The following is a 10,288-nucleotide window of genomic DNA, read 5'->3' on the forward strand; positions in this document are numbered from 1 at the left end:
AACTTTAGCAATCATCATGCTTATATCTCCTTAGTGGAACCCAAGAAAGTATTTGAAGCCCTTGAAGATTCGGATTGGTTGGAAGCTATGCACGAAGAACTCAACAACTTCAAGCGCAACAAAGTGTGGACCTTAGTAGAGAAGCCAAAGGGGTGCCGCAATGTTATTGGCACTAAATGGATATTCAAGAACAAGCAAGATGAGTTTGGAAATGTTGTGAGGAACAAGGCAAGATTGGTGGCTCAAGGGTTCTCTCAAGTTGAGGGAATTGACTTTGGAGAAACCTATGCTCCCGTGGCTCGCCTTGAGTCCATCTGTATCCTTCTTGCTTATGCATCGCATCATAACTTTAAGTTACAACAAATGGATGTGAAAAGTGCATTTCTTAATGGTCCTTTGCATGAAGAGGTTTATGTTAAGCAACCCCCGGGGTTCGAGGATCTCAACTTCCCTAACCATGTCTACAAGCTCGATAAAGCTCTTTATGGTCTCAAACAAGCTCCTAGAGCTTGGTATGAGCACCTTAAGGAATTATTGGTAGACCGTGGGTTTGATGTTGGGCTAATCGATCCCACTCTTTTTACTAAGAGGGTCAATGGGGAGCTTTTCGTTTGCCAATTATATGTTGATGATATTATCTTTGGCTCTACTAACAAAGCTTTCAATGATGAATTCTCAAAGCTTATGACCGATAGGTTTGAGATGTCTATGATGGGAGAGATGAAGTTCTTCCTTGGTTTTGAGATCAAGCAATTGAGAGGAGGAACCTTCATCAACCAAGCAAAATATCTCCAAGACATGCTCAAGAGGTTCAAGATGACCGAGATGAAAGGTGTTGCCACTCCTATGGTTACCAAATGTCATCTTGCACTTTATCCCAATGGTAAAGAGGTGGATCAAAAGGTATATCGCTCCATGATTGGATCCTTGCTTTACCTTTGCTCATCTAGACCGGACATAGTGTTGAGTGTTGGTGTGTGTGCAAGGTATCAAGCTTCTCCTAAGGAGAGCCACATGATAGCTCTCAAGAGAATCTTTCGATATTTGGTTGATACCCCAAGATATGGTATTTGGTACCCCAAAGGCTCAAGTTTTATTCTCAATGGATACACCGATGCGGATTGGGTGGGAGACAAGGATGATAGGAAATCAACCTCCGGGGCTTGCCAATTTCTTGGTAGGTCCTTGGTGTGTTGGTCATCTAAGAAGCAAAATTGTATATCTCTCTCCACCGCCGAAGCCGAATATGTTGCCGCCGCAAGTGGATGCACTCAATTGTTATGGATGAGGCAAACTTTAAAGGAATACGGTGTCATTTGTGACAAAGTGCCTCTATTATGTGACAATGGAAGTGCTATCAAGATTGCCTATAATCCGGTGCAACATTCAAGAACGAAGCATATTGAGATCCGGAATCATTTCATTAGGGATCATGTTGCCCGTGGTGATATTGAACTTATCTATGTTCCTACCAAAGATCAACTTGCCGATATTTTCACGAAGCCTCTTGATGAAGCAAGGTTCACTTATTTGAGGAATGAGCTAAATATCATTGATTCAAGGAGTATAGCTTGACCATCTTGCAAACACACCTTCGTCTCAAAACTTTATTTGGTTTAGATGTGGGCATGGAAATAGGGGGAGTGCGGTTTAAATTATTGAGCTATCCCTCCCCCCATAATGCCAACATTAAGAAATCATTCTCTTTATATCATATGTTGATATGTGAGCTTCAATGATGAGTAGTGGCTTGGACCCAAGATATATCTTCGCGGTGCCATGCCACAACACTCATATATGGTGGCCTAGGCCACCACACTCTTCTTTGTGAAGAGTTGGAGTTATTTGGATCTTATCGCCTTTTATTTGACAACTCCATGTTCTTATGGGAAATCACTCTAGTTTGGCCTTATTTGCTCATATCTTGCAAACTTGAGTGATCATGTACCATTAACAGTTTGTATCTTCTAAACCTAAGCCTACTCTCTCCTATAAGCCATTTCCATCTTGCTCATTTGTCATGTTTGGTAAAAACTTGGAGTTTGATGTTTTTCGGTCGGATGATCTAGGTTGCCCCATCTTATTGGTAATTTGCATCTTATATGTGACGTGATACATTATTGCATCACATATGGGTTTTGGCAAATAACCAATTAAAGATAGGCAGGATTTCCGGTGTTCTGGAAAATTCCAGAAAACCGGATAATCCGGCCCCCTGGCACCCCGAATAATCCGGCCCGGCCGGATTATCCGCCCTAAACTAGGGCCGGATTATCCGGCCTGGGCAGGTCTTGAAGGGGTTGAGGACGAGGCCGCGGGGGCAAACGGTTCAGAACCAGCCCCCACGCGCCTCTCTCTCCTCTCTCTCCCCTCAAGGTCGCCATAACTCCTCCTCCTCGCCGGAGATGCTCCGTCCGCTCCCTCTCGGAGTTTTTGGGTGGATCGGGTGCCTCTCCTCCCTAGCTACCTTCTCCTCCAAGCGGTTTCCACAATGGATGTGGGTATGATTCACAATCTCTAACCCTAGATGTTGTGTTTTATATGTGCTATTTTCTTGGTGGAATTGGTGTCTAGTTGTTCCAAATCAAGTGTAGTGTACTCCTCTTGCATGCTATGAGGCCGATCTGGTCTTAGACAAGTTTTTGATTGGAAAACTGCAAGTTTCGCAGGGCCGGATTATCCGGCCCCCGCGCAGGCCGGATTATCCGGCCAGGCCGGATTATCCGCCCCCAGGGGACACCGGATTATCTGGCCTGGAGCTTCATCGCCGCTGCAGTTTTGTTTCAATCTATCATGTCTAGATTTGTACCGACTTATAGTATGTTTCTAGAGTATATTACTGTATCTTACATGACTTATGAGCATTACCTTCTCTTTGCTACCCGCCTTTGCTTCTCACAGGTGGTGCTTCTCGGGGTGGTCGGAGACGCTCTAGGCATGATCGATCAAGTGACGAGTTTGCATCCAATGCACCTCGCAAGTCCGTCGCTTCAAGGCGGAAGAACAAGGAAGTGAGGGAGAACTACAAGGCCATGGACCCTATCTCTTATTCCGCTATCCGCATGAAGAACTGGTATGAAGACCTCCCAAGGGATGAAGAGATTGAGGGCAGGAGATACTGGTGCATGGATCAGGATTTCATCTACAGGGACATCTATGAGCCCATGAAGAATCTGAGACCCATGCAAGCTATCGATGTGGACATTCTGGCTGTCAACAATCACTTTGAAGATGCAATCTGGGTAGCTGGCAGGTTGGGCTTGGTTGATATCATGAAGATTCAATGTGACTATAGCCCAGATTTGGTGAAGCAATTCTTTGCCACTTTGGCAATCAAGAAAGATGAGGAACGCACTATGGAATGGATGACTGGCTCCTCTCACTGTAGTGCCACTCTGCGCCGATTTGCCGGTATTCTTGGAGTTCCTGCAGAAGGGGGTCGTCGCCTTCATGGACCATAGAAGACAGATAAGAATGCACTGGTGGATCTCTATACCTCAGCGGGAAAAGTTGGTTATGCCAAGGGGCTGCTTCCCATCTACAGTCAGTTGCTCCGGTTCTTTCGGGCAACCATTTGCCCAAGTGGTGGTAACAATGATGCTCTCCGGGGAGCCCTTGTGGACCTTATGCACCTCAGCTTTAAGTGTGCTCGTGATGTTAATGAGGAACGGAACTACACTGTTGATGTCATGGACTTCATCTTCCATGAGATCCATGATGCCATGGTCTCCCGGACCACCATACCTTATGCTCCCTACATCCAGCTTCTCATCAACAACTCTGTGGCTTTGGGTGGTGAAGACTTGAGCGGGTACCCTTTGATGAAGCACGGTGTCAAGAAGGCTTACAAACTTAAGCCAGTCTCTTCTGTTGTACCTGCACCTGACTCTTTCATGGGTGATGCTCGTTCTAGTGGTTTTGCTCCTGCTCGCCATCCTGACATTCCGGCTATGAGGAAGCAAGTAAGCCGGCTTAGTTGGTTTCAGCGTCACATCCTTTGCATGAACATTGAGATCCATAAGGAGAACTATGCGGCCAGCCGTGAGCGTTCTGAGATTAAGCATACTCAGGCGGTTATTCTACACAAGCTCAGTGGTGATCAAGGACCCCCGCCTCAGCCTCCAGCTCACCAAGGTTACAGTGGATGGCATTCTGCACAGGTTCCATGGAGTGATCTTGATGATTGCCTTCAAAGGTCCAACCTCACTCGCCGCTCTCCGGATGCAACTGACACTGAAGATGAAGATGAGGAAGCTGCACACCAGTCCGATGATGAAGATGCCTCCGAGTGATTCCCATGGGACGTGTAGCATCGCGCTTGTCCCCTTTTTGGCGTCTCGATGCCAAAGGGGGAGAAGTGTTCTATTAGGACTCTCGGGGATTTGCATGGTTTGGGCACAAGCATATGCGTTTATCATTCTTATATTGCTTGTGTTCCCTCTTATTTGAACTATTTTGTTTGTTTGTGTGCCGTTCAAAACTATGTGCTATGTGGTGTGAGACATTGTTATGGTTTTCGGATTTCTATTTGTTGAGATCAAGGATATTACATTATGTGTGATGCTATATCTCCGTATTATATATCTACACATGGGTATGATTTCTAGCATCCTATCTCAACTTCATATATGTCTTTGTCTCTTGTTAGAGCTCATGTTAGATACCTCTTGTGTTGAGGCACTTCGCTCTTATGTGGTGTGTATTTGTATTCAAATGCAAATTACTTATATGCACACATGTAGGGGGAGTGCCTCTATGTTTTGCCATCATGCTTGTCTCTATAGTGATTCTCTTCAAATCCGTATATTGTCATCAAACACCAAAAAGGGGGAGATTGAAAGAACATCTCTCACATTATGTTTTGTGTGTTTGATGTCAATATATGTGATACACTAATGTTTGTTTAAGTGGTGCAGGGATTACATAGATACATGTTCTTGTGTGTTGGATATGGTCGGTCTGTCAAAAGAAAACAGCAAAATGTTGGTCAGGCCGGATAATCCGGGCCGGATATTGTGGAAATAGCCGGCCCCCAGTTTTTGGCTAAGTCTTTGAGGAAAAGCAGCGCAGTATAGGGGCCGGACATTTGCCCGGATATTGTCCCGGTTTTGTACCAGGGCCGAAATATCCGGGCCGGATATTTTGGAAATATCCGGCCCCCTCGAATTTGGCTAAGGACCTGAAGAAAAACAAGTCTGGCATGGGGCCGGACATTTGGCTGGATTTTGTCACGGTTTTGTCCCAGAGGCCGGATTATCCGGGGGGGGGGGGGGGCGGATTATCCGGCCCTTACTTAGGCCGGAATATCCGGCCCCCCGGAAGCTGCAACGGCTCATTTTCTGGGGGGGGTATAAATACCCCCCTTCTTCTACCTTGGATGCTTGCTCAATCATTGCACAAGAAATCTGCCAAGCCACCTCCATTAGAGCCACCTCAAGAAACACAAGATTTGCAAGATCTCCTTCCTCCCCCAACCAAAGCTCTTGATCTTTGGAGATTCGAAGGAGAAGACACCGATCTACATCCTCACCGAAGCGATTCTCATTTCCACCTCTCTTGTTTGAGGGATCTCATGCTAGTGTTCCTATTTGGTTCCCTAGTTGATTTGTGTTGATGTATTGTTGTTGATTGTTGTGTTGTAACAGATTTGGGAGCCTCCAATTCGGTTGTGGATGTGTGCCCCAAGAACCTTGTAAAGGCCCGTTTTCCGCCTCGAGGAAATACCTTAGTGGAAGTGAGCTAGGCCTTCGTGGCGTTGCTCACCGGAGATCTGAGTGAAGCCTTCGTGGCTGTTGGTTTGGCTTTCGTAGCAACCACACTCCTCCAAACGTAGACGTACCTTCTTGCAAAGGAAGGGAACTACGGGAATCATCTCCGTGTCATCGCGTGCTCCACTCTCGGTTACCTCTATCCTATTCTATCTCCTATATTGCTTAGCTATATCTTGCTTAGTTGTTAGCCTTGTCATATAGGTAAATTCACTTAGTTGCATATCTAGAGAATTTACCTTTTGTGTCAAGCCTAAATTGAAAAAGAACTAAAAATTGGTTAGCACCTATTCACGCCCCCCCTCTAGGTGCGGCATACGATCCTTTCAACGTTGATCCCATATCGTTGCTACCATCTACTAGATTAGATCTTGCCTTGTTATTCGTTCTTGCGGTAGGAATTTTTTTGTTTTCTATCCTACGAATCCCTACACTATCCACTAGAAGGGGATAAATATAAAGAAGCAAATTTATTGCTCGTCATGGAACGGTCAAAGCAACTTAAGAGTGAAACAGCTCGACCAACAAGCATGAAGCAATTAACAAGGAAATTAGAAAGTAAATATATAGCTAAGAAACGGGATATGTGGATGTATCGGAAGTATCAACAGATCCATGACTACAAGAGATAGCCATAAACACCTGGCACTTTAACTTTTCATATCCATTTTTGCAATGGATGAGTTCAAGATGGAGATTACACACATTGAAGAGACATGTTCTACTCTAAGTGCATTTTGGTGTTAATGACCATTGAATTAGGGAACTAATGGTTCCACAAGTTTACATGCAACTATGCAAGTATTTGTTTCAGACATGGAAAAAAGCAGGGTGAACGGTGCCCCTACATAAAGGATAACTGTGAAGACGATGCCTTATGATTGGATGTTCATTTTTACACCTTTTCAAACGTAGGAACGCGTATTATGGAGGAGATCAAGCTCACAATAGCTGGTGTTTCGAAAATCCCATACACATCCTATACCAACCACTAAAAAGGTTTTTGAAGAAAAAAACCTTTCCATCCCCATTAAACCTCATGTTTTTTACTTCCTAGGTCCAGACTGTCGACCCGGGTCTGGCCATGGCCTAAATCGTTTATGTGACCTTCTGGCATCGACCTAGGCAATAGCTCATACCTACTTGGATTTGTCTAGTCGACTGGATTAGACGACCTAGCAGTGGGCAGCCCAACCCGGTCGGCCCGACCCGGCCCAAAATTCCCGGGCCAAGCTCGACCCGACCATGCCTCTAGGCCGGGCCTGGGCTTGATTTTTGGCCCGATGGCTAGGCCGGGCCGGGCCTGGGCCATGATTTTACGCGATTTAGTGAAGTGGCCATGCCCGAGGCCCCACGGGCTTTCGTTATGATGGGTCGGGCTTGGGCCAAGATTTTCAGCCCGATGGTCGGGCCAGGCTTGGGCCAAGATTTTTTCCCGTCGGGCTTTGGTTGGCTCAGCCCGAGGCCCGGCCCGGCCCGAGGCCCGTCCCGGCCCGAGAAATGCTCAGGTATAGACTGGATAAGTCTGGCTATGTGTGATGGTCCGAACATCTGCAACGGTCAGATTCCGTTTACCCTATATATTGTCTTCTTCCTCATTGAAAATGTACTATTTTTAGATCCAGTTTCCTGTCTATTAATGATCTGTAAACCTTCAATTCCTCCACATCCCTCCACTTAATCTTGATCATCTTTCAGCGAAAAAAGAGATGAACTCAAGATCCACTTACCCAACACTCATGGATAAGCCCAGAGATTGCCACACTCGCATCACTCACACCCAACACTCAAGGACCATTGGATGAAGATCTTCTGGACGTGCATGTGACCTCACTATAGGACGCAATCAAGGCCGAGTACAAATTAGAGATTGCGATATTTTTACATGAAGTAACAATATTTTTAGATACTGATTGTCAAAGTATTACCCCGAAGGCTATGACACTATCAAAATGACTAGCACATTATTTGTGTTAGAGAAAGTTCTCATATCAGTAGTATATATTTTGAATTTTCTAGTCAGCTAGATAAGTCTGACCATGTCGGACGGTCAAACATCCTGTGGCGCTAGGCAACGGTCAGATTTCGTTTACCATATATATTGTCTTCTTCCTCCTTGGAATGCACCATTTGCAGATCAAGTTTCCCCCGCCATTAATGATCTTTAAACCTTCAATTCCTACACATACCTCCACCTAATCTTGATCATCTTTGAGCGAAAAAACACTTACCCAACATTCATGGATGAGCTCAGGAATTGCCGAGTGGTCGAGGGCTTGCATTGCTCACACCTAAACTCGCAGAGACCATTGGATGAAGATTGCCCGGCCATGCATGTGACCTCACTATAGGATACAATCGAGGCCAGGCACAAATTAGAGATTGCGATTATTTTTATATGAAGTAACAATATTTTTTTTTTTTTTTTTGAAAGGGTGTTGTGTATTAATTAGTTTGGACCAATTTGCTTACAATCATTCAGTGTCGATCTCAGCGCGCAGGCCGGAACAGCACCTTGTAACTCACCCGAACACAACTCCCTACGACCAAATTGACACAGATCATGAGCAACCTTGTTGCACTTTCTACTACAGTATTTCAATCTCACATGGTTTTTGCTCTGAGCTAGACACCAGAAGTCTTTAGCAATAAGACCCACTTCCGATCTATCCCGAATTGGTTGACTGAAAGCTTGAACAACAGAGGAGCAGTCTGATTCAAACACAAGGTTGTTTGCTGAGTTTGTACACGCCATCTTGAGCCCTTCAAGGCAGGCCAATGCTTCCCCCATAGCCACAGACTTGCAATTTGGAATTTGCCCCCAAGCAGAACAAATAACTTTACCTTCGTGGTTTCTTTGGACAGCGCCCCAGGAGGCACTTTGGCTCCCAACAATGAAACTGGCATCAACGTTGATTTTATTCCATCCCATGTTTGGCTTCTCCCAGATAGAGATAGGAGTAGTCTCCATCTCATGTGTGCCTCTTTCATCTTTAGTTTCTGTTATTTCATCAGCTTTCATTTTCCCCTTCCTGTCAACAACATTGGATACCTTTGGAGAGCCCTGTAGAGAGACAAGATAGTTTTGAAGAAACCGAACCGAGTTTCCAATGGATGCATCTCCTTTGCCGAAGATGATATCATTTCTGTGGTGCCAGGATCTCCACCAAATAAACATCAATTTGTTTCTAATATCAGGTGATAGTTTATCTAATAAAATAAGCACCCATTGGGTTCCTGTGTAGCCTAGTTCGGTCTCCGCAGGCAAGGACCAGACATCTCTCATGCCTTGTCGTAAGGCCTTCGCTTTCGTGCAGGTCATGGTAGCATGGTAACCTGTTTCATCTTCCAGGCCGCAAATGGAACAGGTAGGAAGGACATTTGGAACCCTGCGACATCTGTTTGTTTGAACCGCAAGGCAGTCAGAGGCAAGCTTCCAGGTAAAAATTTTAACCTTCGGTGGAACTTTGGCATTCCAAATGAGGTTCCACAGTTTGCGGTCCCCGCTTGGGTCAGAGCTTGATGAGGGGGAAGTATTATTTCTCAGGTCAAGTGCCAGCCGGTATGCACTTCGGACAGAGAAGACACCATTACTCTCCAAAGTCCATGCAACGGAGTCTTCTGTATCATAGCTTGGGAGGCGTATCTTTAGGATCTCTTCAGCATCATGGGCCATAAAAATTTTATTCACCATGTCTTCCTTCCACGTATGGTCTTCCTGGTTAATGAGGTTAGCCACTCTCCTCACTCTTGAGTTTGTCACATTTTCCGTTGTTTTCATCTCACCTCGGGGAATCCAATTATCACGCCAAATTCTAACTTTTCTTCCATTACCAATTCTCCAGATGACGCCCTTCTTTAAGAGTTCTAAACCATGCATAATGCCTTGCCATCCAGGGGATGGGTTTTTTACAAATGCAGTGTCAGTAAGTTCCCCATTGGGGAAGTATTTAGCTTTTAGCACTGTCGCACAAAGGCTGTCCGGGAAGGCAATTAGTCTCCAGGCTTGTCTTGCCAACAGGGCTTGGTTGAATAAGTGAAGATCTTTAAAGCCAATGCCTCCCTGGCCTTTCCTCCTTGTGAGTTTGTCCCAGCTCATCCAGTGGATTCGTCGGCGATCGTTTTCATCTCCCCACCAGAAGTCCCTTGTTAGCTTCATTAGCTCTTCGCATAAGCCCGCTGAGAATTTGAACACACTCATTGGGTAAGTTGTTATTGACTGTATAACCGACTTTATGAGTACTTCCTTTGCCCCGCTTGACGAGTACTTTTCAGAGTAGTCAGTCACACGCTTTTTTATTTTCTCTTTTACGGGTTGGAATTTCCCATCTTTCATTCTACCTTCAGGGACCGGCAGTCCAAGATATTTTTCTTCAAATCCAACGGACTGGACCTGGAGGGCTGCCGCGACCTGCTGACCTGCTACAGTAGTGCACTTGTTACCAAGCAGCAGAGAGCACTTATCTGGGCTGAGAATCTGACCAGTTGCTAGCTCATACTTGGAAAGGATGGATTTAACT

At 45.4% G+C, this 10,288-nt stretch overlaps 1 long non-coding RNA gene across 1 annotated transcript; it reads left to right on the top strand.

Moving 5' to 3' along the window:
* Positions 1 to 9,083: 9,083 nt before the first annotated feature.
* Positions 9,084 to 9,737, top strand: LOC139838389 (uncharacterized). Its single transcript, XR_011754706.1, has 3 exons — positions 9,084 to 9,208; positions 9,316 to 9,498; positions 9,614 to 9,737. It is a non-coding gene; the product is annotated as an uncharacterized lncRNA (long non-coding RNA).
* The last annotated feature ends 551 nt before the right edge of the window (positions 9,738 to 10,288 follow it).

The sequence above is a fragment of the Lolium perenne genome, chromosome 3, assembly GCF_019359855.2.
Source record: "Lolium perenne isolate Kyuss_39 chromosome 3, Kyuss_2.0, whole genome shotgun sequence".
Lineage (NCBI taxonomy): Eukaryota > Viridiplantae > Streptophyta > Magnoliopsida > Poales > Poaceae > Lolium > Lolium perenne.